Source organism: Sebastes umbrosus, chromosome 17, assembly GCF_015220745.1.
Source record: "Sebastes umbrosus isolate fSebUmb1 chromosome 17, fSebUmb1.pri, whole genome shotgun sequence".
Taxonomy (NCBI): domain Eukaryota; kingdom Metazoa; phylum Chordata; class Actinopteri; order Perciformes; family Sebastidae; genus Sebastes; species Sebastes umbrosus.
The window spans coordinates 15344179-15357128 of NC_051285.1; the positions used below are offsets into that span (position 1 = coordinate 15344179).

Below are 12950 nucleotides of genomic sequence, written 5' to 3' on the forward strand. Positions count from 1 at the left end.
GGCACTGTATATAGCCCCTTTAAAGGATATATTCCCACATGCCCTTATGTACATTTACATAACAGTTTTTGGAATAGCTGTAGTCACTCCCCCTCCCCATACTGATGGTGAAGAGATCCCTTCATAAAGCATTTCCAATGTAAGTGATAGCAGAACACAGTCCTTGTTCTGTGCAACTCTAAAGTTCAACCCAAGTTAATACGAGGCATCAGCAGGCTGAGTCAGCAGAATCAGGAGGATGTCTTCCAAAGTTATTGTGTTTTTAGTACAGAATTCAAACTTTTTGATTCCTTAGACAGTGTTTGCTTGCTGAGCTGCTGTGGACGGATGGTAACACAAAGAGGGTATTGTGTACAAAAAAAGCGTTGGAAGATATTTACTTGATTTGTCAAACATAGACTGCTGACGTTTCATATTAAGTTCAGTTGAACTTTACAATTCATTTTACACAGAATGAGGACAGCAGATTCTCTTTCATTGGAATTTAAAAATATTTTGAAACCTGCATCGTTTACATCCTTGTTAATATTAGGCAGCAGTCTTCTACCACCATTTGCTGGTGCACTGTTGCGTTTTTCGGCTCATCATCGCCAATAACTGTTGAATAGCAGTGGAATAGCGTGAGACTTTCATCCCTCTACTATCTCTATCTAATAGAAGCAGAAAATGTACCTTTAATGCTAGACTGCTGCTTATTTTTGGTTGTCGACTCCACATAATAGCAACATCACAATCTTTTAAGACTAGGCTGCGCCACACATAACCACAATTTCTAATTTCATAAATACTATCAGGTGCTTGTTAGGATACCTGGCAGGAAGCCAATTATACAGGGCAGTCTGTCCCAAAGATAGACATGAGTCGACCAAGAGGCAATTGTAGATCGTGTTATGCTCTATTTAATGATCAAGTTTTTAAATATAATGTGTTGCCTGATGGAAAGTTAATGAACTTCTAATAGCAGCATTCAACATACTTGAAAACTACGCTATAAAGTTAGAAACTTTGATTACTCAAATCAAATGTTTTGTTAGATTTTTTCCTAAAATCATTACCGTAAATGTGTGTGTGCACGTGTGTCTGCCTGTGTGCACAGTCTTTTTACAGCAGGCTCGAGACCTATGGGAGCCAATTAGAGTGTAATGTTGGAGATGACAAAAGAGACTCAGTTTGGTCCAGCCCACCCGTCTCTGCCTTGTATCCCCCTGGCTTGATAGCCAAACAGAGGTTTAATAAGAGAGGTGTCTGGCACTCTCATCTCCTCTCAGACACACAGGAAGCCCAGCGGTCACAGAGTTTGGGTTTAGATGAGGTCACTGCCCCCGTGGGCTCAGCTGGAAGAAAGGAGACAGTGAAATAAATGGACAAGAGACTGGAGAGCAGAAGAACCAGTTACTGAGATGAAGCTTGGTGTGTGTCCCAGAGATATTATACAACCGAATATGGGATGAGATTGCAGATCAAATGTTTCCCATATAACTGGAAGTCAGACCCGACTCTCCTGTGGGGAAATGTGGTAGAACAGGTTCACCTTTCTACCTTCATTTTAAGATCTTATTTCAATGGCTATTTTGATGACTCAGGGAAGAAGACCACCAGTGACTGAACACACACACAGATGAACATTGATGTAATTTTGATATTGTGTGGCTGGCTGTGCTGAAATAGTTTGCTAAAGCAGAAATATGGTTTAGATTTAAAGTTATGCAAACCCGATCCAAGTTGTTCCTGATTAACATACATATTTGCAATATTTGATAATCGGATAATAATAATAATAACTTTTATATTTATACATGTTCACATATCCAAAGTTCAAGATGTATCTATGGTTCTATGAATCTTTCCTGACCGCCAGAGGCAGTGCTTAACACTGAATTACTTCTGTCTCGCACACACGCAGGTCCATCAGCAAAGTCACGTGTGACCTCCGATGACCCCGGCCCGGTTTATGTTCTGGTGTCATCCACAAGATCATTCCTACAGAATCTTCTCGCAGGTTCACGACATTCTGAGTAAGTGAGCACTCTGGCAGTCGTCCAGGATTCATTGAACCATAGTTACATCTGTAACTTTCGTTCTATTTAATCATTCCTGACCATCAGAGGCAGTGCTTTAACACTGGATGTCTTATAACAACAGAGTTGCGTACCTACCTAATTTAGCACAATTTAACATAGCTTAAGCTAATGCTACCACAGTAGTTCACCTGCGTAAGCGAGAAGATGAAAAAGTAATGATCTTGTGGATGATGGAAGATATTCAGTGTTAAACACTGCCTCTCTCTGAAAGGATGAAATAGAACAATGGAGTTTATTAAAAAAAACTTTCAGTAATCCAAAATAGCTGTAAACTTAAGGGCGCTTTCACAAGCCAACATTTGGGCAGTTTTAATCTAACCCTGGTGCGGTTAGTTTGGGCAGTTGTGAACGCAGTAATCGTGCGGACCAAAACAACCAGTCCGAGATCGCTTGCTAGAGGTGGTCTCGGACCGTTTCCAAGCGAACCAAAAGAGATGTACACAGGTAAATGACAGGTTAACATGAGTGGGAGAAGACTGACCCGGACTTCTATAGAAGTTCGATGTTTGCTTGACATCTGGGCTGAAGAAAACATACAGAATCTGCTAAATAAAGTCCAAAAAAGTAGTGACGTTTATAAAGAAAGGAGGAGAAAGGATTTGTGCGCACAGTAGATCAGTGCAGAGTCAAAGCGAAAAAACTTTGACAGCAATATTTCAAAGTCTGCTATTCCCTGCATAGAAGTGGCAGCTCTCGAAACGAATAAGATAAATCCGCTCGTTCGTACCCGCCCCTCAGCTAATTAATTATTTTGTTTGGTACGGTTTAATTTGTGCACTATGAAAACGAACCAGACTAAATAGAAAATTAACCAAAAGTATCAATTTCACTCTGACAGCAGCCTCAATTGAAAATGCAATACAGCTACACAACATTTAGTTTTTGGAAATAGGGATGGTATTGAAAACAAAAAGCCACCATGTCTTTATCTGTTTATTTGTTTTCACTTAAGATCCAAAAATAGTTTCACTTTTTAATAAAAAAAAAAAACTACCTTATCATTAAATTGCATTGCAAAAAGTTTTTTTTTATTGAGAGCTTAAGGCACATTTATGTGTTATGTATTAAGTGGAAAGCCAAACTGCACTAGTAGGGGATGATAGAGATTACCTTTACTTTTCCATTTGTGGCTGCTTATAATTCTCTGTACTGTGTGTTGATAAATCTCTTTAGCCTGAAGTTTTAATAGATGGTAAGAACACAACTTTCTACTGCTTTCTCCTGATAAAGGAGTCTGTAAAGTCCACTCATAAATATGTTATATATGTTACAGATATATGAAAATGTAGCAGCACGTTGCCTTAATTTTTTTTCTGATTTTCCAAATCAGATCTTTTTAGTCTCTAGCTATATTGTCTCGGAACCAAGCCAGCAGCATTCCCCAGAGGCATAGCTTCACATCTCTTGCATTGTCAAATGCAGTGGGCTCTACAAGCTTCTGTTCTTCAGCTGGCAGAGTGAAGGTCTCCGGCAGCAGAGACAGTTGGGAAGCATCTAAAGTCTTTCCATCACCCAGTGTGTAACTGCAGGTTCCTGCTGTGTCACTCTAGGCTCGCTCAACTTGGATTTTCCTTTTGTTTCTCTCAGGTTGTCTCACACACAAAACGCGTAGGGTGCACTGAGGGCCTTGTTGTATGTCTGCCAGCAAATCTTGTACCTTTGCAATTGTCTCTCACACTCCTTGATCTATGCAGCCAGGAGGTAGGACTGTAAAATAGTCAAGGGTTTTGTCTTTTTGCCATATCGGAGTAGTTGGTAGTTGTATGAACAATTTTGAAAACTCCCAGGTATGTCATAATTTGCTTGGATGACTAACTCTGCAGAAAGGACATTTTAACCCTTACACCCTGTTGAATCTCAGGTGTTTCTTTCCTTCAGAAATGGCAGGGTGTAGTTTGGGTGTGTTGGATATTTCAGGAGGAAAATCTCTAGTCTCGAAGGAAATCAGCTTATCACAAATTATAGGAGGGTAATCAGAGCATTCATGAACCCTACTGACTATGGTGATCCCCTGGTATTTAATGGAGCGCCACCATTAAGTTGACATTTTGGGCTTTTAGTGAAATATCTTGGTTCGATCCTTGGCTTTTACTGTCTGCATGTCAAGGTGACCTTGAGCGAGACACCCCAATTTGCTCTCCAGGCGCTTCACGGATGGGTGGGCTGCTGATTTTCATGTCCGCGCCTGTATTTACAGTATATGACAAATATATATATTTTTTAAATTAGATGGATTTCCATTTTGGCACAGATATGCATGGTGCCAAGATGATGAATCCCAATGACTTTAGTGATATCATGGCCTTACCTGTAGTGCCATCAGCTGGTAAAAGTATTCACTCATCCAGTGAAATATCTCCACAACCTTTAGATTGGTTGCTATGAGCTTTGGTACAGACATCACATTGGTGATCCCCTGACTTTTTATCTAAGGCTGCCGGGTCCAAATTTTACCAATACTTTGGTTTATGACAAATACCTGGTCAACATGGGAAACATTGTGCCTGCTTAGCAGCATGTTAGCATTGTCATTGTGATTATTTTAGCATGTTATAATTAGCATGTTATAGACGCTTCACAGAGACGCTACCATGGCTGTTGACCCTCAGTCTTATTCCCAGGTGCATCATCTTTAGGCAGCAGTAACAGTCTGAGTGATGATGATTAGAGTGTCCTAAATGGCTGTTTGATGTGACGCTTTGAGCTAAGCTTTTGTTGGACGCCATGTTCCAATTTTTTCCTGTCGCTCGCATTGAGAGTGTTGCAACATGGACGAGGAACGGCTGATTAGTTTAGATAAAATGAGCCGTCAGTGCCGCCGACAGTGGGAGAAAACCGCGTCAATTGTACTGGATGTAGATGAGGAAATTGACTTGATTATTGCCACTTTGAGCACAAGCATTGACGCTATAGCAGTTATGTGCGTAGTGTTAACTTGTGAAAACATACCTGGTGTCAAGAAATGTAGCAGCCACCTCACTAATGTCTAGTGACTATGTTTCCATGCATTCATAATTCTGTTTTTTCTCATTTAGTCATGTAGTTTGGCGCATAGGAATGCTATGTTTTTTTTGAAAGAGGGTTTTCATCTAGGTGTCATTACTTTCCATTATTTTCTGCACAGTGTGACCATCATGTCAGCTTTTAGAAACCATGGAGACAAGTGGCTCTCTGGAAGGAGGAAAAACAATATATAAAAAATTCAAGACATTACGGCGTGCAGAAAAATTGCAGTAAATGTTAATGGGTCACGGGATTCCGGTCATATGTATGTATATTTGTGTTGATCTTAATATATAACCTTTATTTAACTAGGAAGTCACATTGAGATTAAAACCTCTTTTACAAGTGAGACAGGGTCAAATAGCAGCATCCAACAAATAAAGACAACTTTGAATCACGACAGCAACAATAGGTACGGCAAAATACATTACATCATTATACAGTGCATTAACAATGCAGCATTTTGGTCGTGTGCTTGCTATTTAATTGAAACAAATGCAGCTTGCAGTGACCACTTCCTTTATTCTATGTTTAAAATCATTTAAAGAGATAAGGGTCTCAAGTTTAAGCTTGGCCTGCAGATCGTTCCAGGACCAAAGACCTTAGTGGAACAGGCTTGTTTTGCCAGCTTCTGTACTGATACAAGGCACTTTAAACTGAAACCATTTATGTGACCTTAGATAACTGTTGTGGAGAATTACAAACTTCAGGCTTAAGTAAGTCAGAAGTTTGCCAGAGATGATCTCATAGACTAAAATGTACCAGTGTTGTAACCTCCGCAGAGTGAGGGATGACCATCCTACCATGCTGTATAAGGTACAAAAGTCATTTTAGTAAATTGCTCCTGATTGCTCAAGATTGTTTGATTGAAAATCCAGCATGCATTCACAATCACATCTTTAGGCCCCGCCTGGGGAACAAAAAAGTTTTCCTTGGTCCATCAGTAAATCAGCATCACTTTACTGTGGACATTTAAGGCATTAAAGCACACAGCATGGACCAGGCGAAACAGTGAATTACCCTAATTCCATCCATCTTACCTGCCATGTCTTACCCCAAACATACTGAACATGGCGCTGAGAAGATTTTAGCTGTTAGCCTTTTGTCCTATACTTCCCAAACTATTTCCATTATCTTAAGGTCAGAGGCTGGCTCTGCCTGCCGGCTGCAATATTTATCAATCAAACAGGTCTGAGACAACAGAGAAAAGTGGAGTGGCACAGCAAAGAGCACTTAGCCTGGATAAACAGGCGGCTAGTACCATGGATCACTGCACTGCTAAGCCTGTCACTAGGAGAGGGGCTAGAAGGGGGGACAGAGAGAGGAGAAACTCCGGACACAGTGTACGTGGGTGTGTTAATGTGTGTGTGCGCGTGTGTGTCTTAGAGTGAGGCTTTGGGGAGAAACACAGGCCTGGTCAAAATGTCATCAGCGTGCCAGCTTATAGCAGCTTGAAAGGCTTAGAGTTGTGATATTTATCCTGTGGGCTTTGGCAGGGAGGTGGACTGGGAGAGAAAATATCTGTAATTTCATGGTGTCTTCAGGGGAAATTTGATTTCAGATGGCTGGCAGTCTGATAAATAGGAACTGCTGCCTGCAATCCTTTCCTAAAGGGATGGAAGAAAGGGTACAAGTCTCCCTTACATCTGAGTTGGCATGAGTGTGAATGTGTGTTTGTGTGTGTGTGTACTCATACAGTGGTGCATGTACGTCTATAAGATGAGAAAAGCTGATCTTTTATGCATGTCCCAGTGCTTGAGTGGCGCTTTAGAGTGGACTTCCATTTTGATTGACTGGATTGGTTGTGATTACCCCCTGCACTGCACGGGTTTATATTTCAATTGTCCCTTGAGAGCACTTGTTCAGGAGTTAAATAAGGTCAGAAATTCTTTATCTTTTTTTTATGTGACTGTATTTCATCCTGTGCCTCTGTGCGCCTCCGCCAAGCCCGGGCTGTCGGCTCTCACAGAATTAAAACCAACATCCTCACAATCTCATCATGAATCTTTAACGATGAAATCATATCCTATTAATTCAATAGAGACCTCTAAAATTCAATATGGTGTGTAAACAATTAGATATCCCTGCCCATCTTTTTCTCTCTATTTATATTTAATGTGACTCTTCACACAGTCGAAGGGGAGGGATACGGAGATAATAGGAAGAAGTGTAGAAAGCAGTTAAGTGGATGAGAAAAGAGGAGAACGAGAAAATCCTCATTTGGTTTTGCCTACACACTTCATTATGGTGGATCAGGCCAGTAAATACAGTAATGGCTAAGTACTGATAAACAGCTCTAGCTTGATTAGTCCTCATCCTTTCCCCTTTTGTTTCACTGTTTCACAACAGTGCACATGCTGTTTCATACATGACAGGCGCTACATCAAGATTCAACCCTCTACATACTGTTTAACATCCCACAACATCAGTGATTGCAACAGAGGTGTAATGTTTTTGAAGCACTCACATGCCTCCAATTAGATCAGGTACTGTGCAAACAGTGAACGGCAACTCTGGAAGAGATTCAAAAGGAGCATGACCTTATTTCCAGTTAAAGAGGCAGTGGGAGGCAGAAAGGATGGATTTAGCAGCTCTCAAGTAGAAACAGCTGACTCTGACTCTGGTGCCCAATAACAAGTCTATTCTCCTCATCTGCCAACAGCTCCAAATGCTCCTGAAAAATGCTGCTGATGCTTGTGAAGAGTCGAGCCCATGGCTCTTTTTTGGCGGTGAGTCTCTCTCTCACTCAGCATATATTCATCTGTGTGTTCACCAGCGGTCTCAAGTGATGCCCTATACTGTAGTATTTGTCATAGTGCCACCAGCATCGAGAAACAGACGGTTTGACGGGGACGGCAGAAAAACACATTTTAGCCACCTAAAAGAAAGATCCATCTAAAATAATTGATGCCCGTTTAAGTGTACGCTATATTTACAATATTTTTTGACGGCGAGCTGAACTGAAAGTGAAACTTATCTATACTGTTTTTGTCAACAGAGTCTGACTGCTTTGGAGAGAGCGTAGGTAAGTTTAACTTTCAGTTCAATTCCCCGTCGGAAAGGAGAAGGAAAAGGGCTGTGTGACGGCAAGATAAGGCGGTGGAAATATTCTAAATATAGTGTACACTTCAACGGATAATGTTGTTTTAGGTAGGCTTTTCTTTTAGGTGGCTAAAATAGTTTTTTTTACCGTGCCCGTCCACAGCACTGTATTGCTTTGCTCTGATGTCGGTGCTCCTGTCTGTCTCTCGATGCTGGGGGCACGCCGACCGTCATCTACTGTAAGTAATACACCTACTACGGATAAGTACCTCATACAACCCCACTTCAAAACACCCAAACTATGGATTTTTCCTGACTATCTTAATATAGTACTCACATGCCATGCTGTGAAGCAGTCCATTTCCTTGCACGACTACACTGTAAAAGATAAAGGACAAAAACCACAATCCTCATTCTGCGCAAAAAAAATTAATATAACATTCAGCCGAAGCTGATATGAGACAACAAAATGTCAAACTTCGACACAGGAGAACGCTGCTCGCTTCCTGTTTCCTACTGACAGTCAACCATGGTTTCTTTTCTAACTGAACTTTAACCATGGTTTTAACCATATTTTGTTGTTTGATGTGGATGACTTGTTGGAGACCGTCTGAGTTAGCTAAATGATGTATTACTGTATTCATATTGTGTGTTGTGCATGATCAGATTTCAGTGCAGCAGGTCAGGTCAACAGGCTTGTGCACCAAACTGCTAAAACTGCTGCTTCTGAATACCATTTTAAATTCATCACTTGTTTGAAGGTTACATGTTCAATTGCAAACACCATTTTAATGAGAATGCCATCAATTGTGACATTTATTTCCTCCCTCTTGTAAATTACTACCATGCAGCTGCAGACATTATGAAAATCACATAATTCTATGTGATACATGATTTGATATGATGATATACAACAAATAGGGATACACCAATACAGATATCGGGCCAATATTGAGCTGGATCTGATATCTGCGACAACGAGGCCGATCTATTCTATTTGGTTCTATGTTTATATACTATATACATTATTTATTGGAATTTTAATTTGTTGCTGCATTAAAAGGTTTACACTTGAATTGTAATTCCTGTCAATTTTGAAGATTTACCAAATTGCTGGTGTGAGTTATCATTTTAATAACAAATAACAATTCAGCAACTTTATATCTATGTATTTATTAGGAAAGTAATTTTTAAGTCAAGCCTGATGTTGCCTCACACATAAAAGAATGATCCCAGTTACTTCCACACAGTGAGGCATACAGCTTATTAATTAAAGACCGGTATCGGATTGGTATTGGATCGGTACTCGGTAGCGTCTGACACCCAAAGCCCAGGTATCACTATTGGGATCGGGACTGAAAAAGTCAGATCGATGCATCCCTTACAAAAATTATATATATACAATATTAAAATATTCTGTCATAGTGTGCAATTAGCTGTCATCACAACATCCAGTCTCACATGATAGCGCAGGTGTTAATTTTACAGAACAAGCCAAACACTTTGGTTTGACAGACACTCACATAACACATACTTTCACCTCTATTATCATTAGCTTCATACAATTCTAGCATATAATTTTCTTCGCAGTAATCTCTAGGTCAATCACGTACAAAGACTGGGTGTGAATTTGCAAAGGCGCGCGCGTGCGCGCACACACACACACACACACACACATACGCACACATTTATGAGGCTTTGATGTAAGCCATCCCCGTAATGATCAGGGCTTTGCTCATCTCATTTCCTTGATTGAAGCTGTACAGCAGCATAAATAATTCATTCTCATGTATATTGCAATGTTCCGAATCATGTTTTTAGATTTCAGTTTGATCAGTCAATTCGGAACACATGTACACCTTTGCCAAGCTGTCCTAAATGTAAATCTAATTTAGATTGATCCCTCTGTAAGACAGGTGATTCTGTCCGAACAGATGCGTCCAAAGATCACCTAATGAACAGCTGTGTGACGGGACTAATGACTAAAATGAAAATAGTGCAGATATACTTTTTGCATGGCCTTTGTCAGTAGTGCTAGACAATGTTTTATTTAAACATTGCTTAATTAACATATAGATTTATATATTTGCTCTGTAATCCCTATTTTGTTTTTATTAGACACACGTCAGGTTTTGTTTTTGATGTCTTCCCATTTTTTATCACATGCACATGGTAGCCTGCAGTCTCTTCCTTGATGTTCACACAAAAGCCTTTTAGCACCACTAAGTAACTGAGAGTGAAGAAAATGCTAATACTGCCTTAATCACTTGGCAATGCCCATTCAACCTGCTGCTCGGGGCCTTCAAAGTCCCACTAACTTTGCTTTTAAAGCAGCACGATCACACAAGGTGACATTCTAAGTTATTATTCATTCACACAAACAAGACGGCAATTAACCAATTACAGCTTGTTAGTAACCGCGTGTCAAGGATAATTGGTGAAAAAAATGTAGGAAGTTCAACTTTGCACCGAGGCGATTCAAATTGTTTATCAAAGCAGGAGATTCACACCCTTTTCTTTTTTTTCTTTGTCTTGGTAAGAGCTGAAATGTAAGTTGTTCGTTCAACATATTCATGCAGTGCAACAATAAATTGCTATCCTTCATTCTGCCTCAGGTGAAACAATGTGACATCAAAGCTTTTGATTTTGTTAACATAAAAATGTTGCGTCATCATAAATCTTTTATTTAAAAGGTCAAGTGGAAATAAGCTTTTGTGAGTATATTGTGCAATTTAGAACTTGATTTTCACTGAATGATTTTTGGTAGAGATGCCCCGATCACTTATTTTGCCACCAATACAGTTGACGATCGTCTATGGGCCGATATGCGGCCGATACCATTATAGCAGTTGGTATATAAGACTTCAGACTAACTTTTTACCGCGTGTCAGCGGCGGTTCAATGTATCATTACATAGTGCTGTTGTTGTGCATGTGCTATTGTCTATGTTCGTTTAAGTTACGTTATGTTATGCTTCGTATTGTGTTACTGTACATTCACACCAAGCGCGCAGCAAGTTTTCGCCTAGCTTTCCTCCATTTCCGCCATCAGCCATGGAAGAAATAACCACTATTGTTGCTTTGTACATGTTGTGGAAGTTCCAGATATGTCAGAAAACCAAACGCTGCAGTGTCTGGGTTCATAACGTCACCTGGCGGCGAGCTGTATTCACATACAGCGCCATTGAACTGACTATCTAGCAAGCCCCACGTCGCTACTGCGATATGAACCCAAAATAAACAGACTGTGCTGTGATTTCATTGCAATAAACGGATCAAAATTATGCCGAAATAACGACATTATGATGTCGATTTGTAAAAAGTCTGAATTCATGCCTTGTCAGGTTCTGTCCGCAACACAACAAACAAACAACTTTTAAAATGCTTGTTTTCTGAACGGAGTTCGGATCGATCAATGCCAGGCTATGCTAACATTGTAGCTACTCCATCAACACTCAACATAACGTCATCTAGGCATAAATATGGCAGCGACGTTGTTGTAAATGGATCAAAAGTGTGCCGAAATAACTACATAATGATGCTGATTAGTAAAAAGTCTGAATTCATGCTTTGCCGGGTCTGTCCACAAGACGAGAAGCAAACAACTTTTAAAATGCTTGTTTTCTGAATGGAGTTCGGATCGATCAATGCCAGGCTATGCTAACATCGTAGCTGCTCCATTAACACTCCATCTAGGAATAAATCCGGCAGCAACAACGTCAGTGATGACAGCGGGAATATCTCAACGCTGATAAACTTATAGTATTGTTACACACCGCTTATATGATGAATGCTTTTGATACACATGCTTTAATAAAAAACCGAAATACTTTTAACCCTGCATACTGTATGTCGTGCTAATACCTTTTCACCTTGTTTAAAATGTATAATATACTGACTAGTAAATGTTACCATTTACTATTACTGAATGTCATTTGCTTCATTATAAGTTGTCTTTCAATCAAATATTAAGATATAAGTGGAAAAGAATGTTCACAAAACATGATAAACATGACCACTGACTATTAACAATTTAGCCACGAATTCACATACTGACCATATATGGTCCAGCCATATACTCGGTTTTGACAGTCTTGTTTTATCAGGTCTATAATTCTGTTTATTATAATTCTGTTCTCATTCCTTTAAAGGTCATTGTAACTGACAATACTACTACTACCACTACTACTACTACTACTACTACTACAGCTACGAATGATAATATAATAATAGTATAACACCGTATACCGGGAAACTGGGATATTTTCTGAGATGGTTATTGTATTGTGAAAATCTCATACCATTACAACCCTACTCACACACTTTCTAAAAGTTCCACACCGCCGACATGTTTTGTTTTGTTTTAGTAGCGTGTCATGCGCCCGAGTATTTGAAGCTCCTGGCCAGTGAACAAGGTGGGGGGCTGGAAACCACACACACATAAGCAGATTGTTGCTCTCAGCCGCATGCACGAGTGTTTAACCCAACCACCAGGTGTCTAGTACTAGTTTACTGAATATTGGCAGATAACGATAAATCTGGGCATCCCTAATTTCTGGTTTAAACTTTGTTTTCATTAGATGACAGTAATCATATCCACCTGTAAACATCTAGGAAATCATATTCATCCAAACAACATTTCCACATCATCTTGAATCTCTCCTGAAATGCCACATTATGCCGATTTTATTGGACTTTTACTTCTTTGCCATCAACAACTGCCAGGAAAACACAATTTGCATGAGTCCATCTGTTGCAGGTAGCACTGATGAAAAGTGAAAACACGAGAATATCAAAGCTCGCTGTCAGCGCTAGCCTTCGCAAA

At 39.9% G+C, this 12950-nt stretch overlaps 1 long non-coding RNA gene across 1 annotated transcript in view; it reads left to right on the top strand.

Annotated features, from left to right (window-relative positions):
* LOC119475284 overlaps positions 1-12950 on the top strand; it is a 116754-nt gene that overhangs the window by 86073 nt on the left and 17731 nt on the right. Inside the window, exon 3 of the long non-coding RNA XR_005203751.1 lies at positions 7747-7813. This is a non-coding gene — a long non-coding RNA (uncharacterized LOC119475284). The remainder of the gene's footprint in view (positions 1-7746; positions 7814-12950) is intronic.